Raw genomic sequence first — 3984 nt, forward strand, 5'->3', positions numbered from 1 at the left:
AAACAGTCCCAAACAAACCACACAGCCAGACCTGCCAATGTCACAAACAGTCCCAAACAAACCACACAGGGAGACCTGCCAATGTCACAAACAGTCCCAAACAAACCACACAGCCAGACCTGCCAATGTCACAAACAGTCCCAAACAAACCACACAGGGAGATCTGCCAATGTCACAAACAGTCCGAAACAAACCACACAGCCAGACCTGCCAATGTCACAAACAGTCCCAAACAACCACACAGGGAGACCTGCCAATGTCACAAACAGTCCCAAACAAACCACACAGGGAGACCTGCCAATGTCACAAACAGTCCCAAACAAGCCCATTCAGCCAGGCGGTCGACCTCCAGTCCAGGCAACAGCTTCTCGGGGCCACCAGTAAGTTAGTAACATGAGGCTAAGGATAAGTGTAGGAATGGCATGGGTACTATATCTGTTGTCTGTGACTGCCATGTGTAGCTAAACCACAAATCCTATCCCTATTCATAAACTATATAGTGTGTTATTTAACAGGTATTTTATGTAACACTTGTGATGAACCCAACCCTTCCCTGGTTACATGTAGCTTTATGGAGTGATTTAGTATTCTGAAAACTTATTTTTGGTAAAATACAACATATTATTAAGGTAGAAGTCATGAAAATATGACAGCCAGGTCGCTCAAGATCCTCTGGTGAATTGGATGTCCATCCAGGTAAACAGGAAGTCAGGAGACGACATCAAAACCGGCCACTAAGTTGGCTTGGGTTTCGGATGGGTGTTGTTATCCTTCCTGTTTGGCCCTGTCCGGGGGTGTCCGGGGGTGTCCTCAGTGTCCTCAGTGTCCCCTGACCCCTCCTGTCTCAGCCTCCAGTATTTATGCTGCAGTAGTTTATGTGTCGGGGGGCTAGGGTCAGTTTGTTATATCTGGAGTACTTCTCCTGTCCTATCCGGTGTCCTGTGTGAATTTAAGTATGCGTTCTCTAATTCTCTCCTTCTCTCTTTCTTTCTCTCTCTCGGAGGACCTGAGCCCTAGGACCATGCCTCAGGACTACCTGACATGATGACTCCTTGCTGTCCCCAGTCCACCTGGCCGTGCTGCTACTCCAGTTTCAACTGTTCTGCCTGTGATTATTATTATTTGACCATGCTGGTCATTTATGAACATTTGAACATCTTGGCCATGTTCTGATATAATCTCCACCCGGCACAGCCAGAAGAGGACTGGCCACCCTACATAGCCTGGTTCCTCTCTAGGTTTCTTCCTAGGTTTTGGCCTTTCTAGGGAGTTTTTCCTAGCCACCGTGCTTCTACACCTGCATTGCTTGCTGTTTGGGGTTTTAGGCTGGGTTTCTGTACAGCACTTTGAGATATCAGCTGATGTACGAAGGGCTATATAAATCAATTTGATTTGATTTGATTTGTTGTGGATAGGGATGGCGGAAGCTCTGACTCCGGGGGTCGGGCGTTCAATCCCTGAGCTAGGCACTCATTATTATTATTTTTTTTTTTTTTTTTTTTTGATTTCAACTGTATCCCGAAACCTTAACCCTTAACTTAACCATTCGGAATCATGCCTAAACTTAATAACCTCTACGGGATCGGTGTTCCTATACTGGGGCGGTTGTTGCTAACGTGCGCTAATGTGACTAGAATGACGTTGTAAGTAAACATCCACATTTCCGGGACATAGACATGTCTTTATATGTGCAGAAAGCTTCAATTCTTGTTAATCTAACTGCAGTGTCCAATTTACAGTAGCTATTACAGTGGGAGAAAAAAAACCATGCCATTGTTTGAGGAGAGTGCACAACAACCATAAACTTAATTCACGGCAACTGGTTTGATACATTCACCTCTGAAGGTAAATAATGTACTTACATTCAGTTATCTGGATCTGATTTGTCATCCTGAGGGTCCCAGAGATAGTTTTAGTTGGTTTTAGTTGGATAAAATACATTTTTATATTCAAATGTAGGAACTGGGTTCTACAGTTTGAACCCCTGCTGTTTCAGAATATACATATCCTTGCTTCATGTCCTGAGCTAGAGGCAGTTAGATTTGATTTTGTCATTTCAGGAGAAAAAAAAGTGTATGATCCATAATTAACCTTTGAAATGTGTTGTATATATTTAAGTTGTTTATGGGTTTGGTCGTCTGATTCTGCGCAGTGAGACTGTGAAAGCTTGTGCAATATGAATAGCCTATTACACCTTTTGAAAATAAAAAGCAATGTACAGTTAAGAGGCAAACTGCATATTCGTGTGTATGTAGCCTACGTTAACGTTGGAAACACAGCAACACAATACGTCGACAATAGTCTGCCATTACAGCATTACCTTCTCTCTATTCACACTTTATGAATCATTATTAGTTCAACCACTTGATACTCAGTGGCCTATTATAGCAAAATGGTTTAAATAACTTACTTAACCGATTGGGTTCATGACTGCCGTTAACTCGTCCGTCGGTGTGTATCTGAAGATGAAAACCAATGCCAACCCGACAGTACAGTCTGCAAGTCCTGCGTCCAGAACCACTGACTGCACCCGCTTCCAGAAGTTGGTCTTCCAAGGAAACGTGTCCAAGGGATCCAGCGACCACGGCGGTGGAGACGGCGACCACAGCGGTGGAGACGGCGACCACAGCGGCGCTAATCAACTGCAGCAGAGCAAAGGTAAAAAGGGAAGGAGGAACATTCATTCTTCCAAAAAGGAAACTCTGTCAGTCCTCTGGCTCCGCTAGGCCACTTCTTCTTATTCTTCTATCATTGCGTTGTTGTGGTGTATCCCGAGCTCACTGAAAAGCTCTGTGTGTAGTGCCAGTGCACGAGGAACCGTGCGCACACTAGAAACACATCCAGTTCCCGAAGACGCTCGTGGGCATTACCCCAGCCGTGCTGCGCGGTGGTCGGTGTGTGTAGGTGCTGCTGGGGGTGCTGGAGTGGCTCCGCTGGCCTGGCACACACCGAGATATTTATATCCAACAAAATGATGTCACTGCTTAATGCATGACTGAATTCTGAAGGGACGCTTTCTCTCATCCGTATTTTTTCTCTAAAAAACACCAGCCCCTGCTCAATATCGATCTGCGCTGCCAACAGCAACTATGAGGCAAAAATAGGACAAAACTGACAGCGCAAATTTTCCTTCCAAAGGACTCCTCCGTGCCAGGACGCAGCATGCTCGGCATTTTACGCACGAGGAGGCATGTTTTCATAGATCTGCAGCGCAGCAATAATTCATAACAGGAGAGAGAGAAAGAGAAAATGAGAGAGAGGGGGGGATTTCTGTCGAAATCGGAGATTTTCTGTGTGGAAAGTTCAAACTTTGCGGTTACGACCTGAGTGCGACGATATAAAGAAGAACTGTGTGTCTGTGAGGGACAGTGGGTTTAAAATAGACCTACAGTTCCTCAGGTGACGTTTTACAGTTTGAACATCGCACATGCAGGGCAGGCAAACTCACGCAAGCACAGCGCTACTTAAATAGCTTATTTCTTTAGCCTACTTTATTATGCATTTAAACCACATGACCGTCATTCTGTCCCGACCGAGGAAATATAATCCACTAGAATAGAACGGCCCTTTTTGAGTTTCAACCCTATCCATTTTGGGAAGATTTTTAAATGGATTTGAGAATTATAATGGACCATTAAATGTACTGCCGATTGTTTTTGAGATTTAGGTTACTTGTAGTAATTAGCCTGTTGTGGTACCTATGTAACGCAGTAATTGAATAGGTAGTAATTAGCCTGTTGTGGTACCTATGTAACGCAGTAATTATATAGGTAGTAATTAGCCTGTTGTGGTACCTATGTAACGCAGTAATTGTATAGGTTAGGTGGAGTATATTTTAAATTCATTTCGTCCAGATTTCATAAACATAATAGACTTTATTTTACAATACTGAGAAATGAAAAGAATGCAAAAAAAAAGCTATCAAAGAAGCTATGACCTTTTAATTGGGTTGTTTGATACACCTAAATTCAGATTCAAATTAAA

At 43.6% G+C, this 3984-nt stretch overlaps 1 pseudogene; it reads right to left on the reverse strand.

The window, feature by feature from the left end:
- LOC139389552 (fibroblast growth factor 5-like) overlaps positions 1–3024 on the reverse strand; it is a 27832-nt pseudogene extending 24808 nt beyond the window's left edge.
- Positions 3025–3984: the final 960 nt, after the last annotated feature.

This window comes from Oncorhynchus clarkii, chromosome 30 (genome assembly GCF_045791955.1).
Source record: "Oncorhynchus clarkii lewisi isolate Uvic-CL-2024 chromosome 30, UVic_Ocla_1.0, whole genome shotgun sequence".
Classification (NCBI taxonomy): domain Eukaryota; kingdom Metazoa; phylum Chordata; class Actinopteri; order Salmoniformes; family Salmonidae; genus Oncorhynchus; species Oncorhynchus clarkii.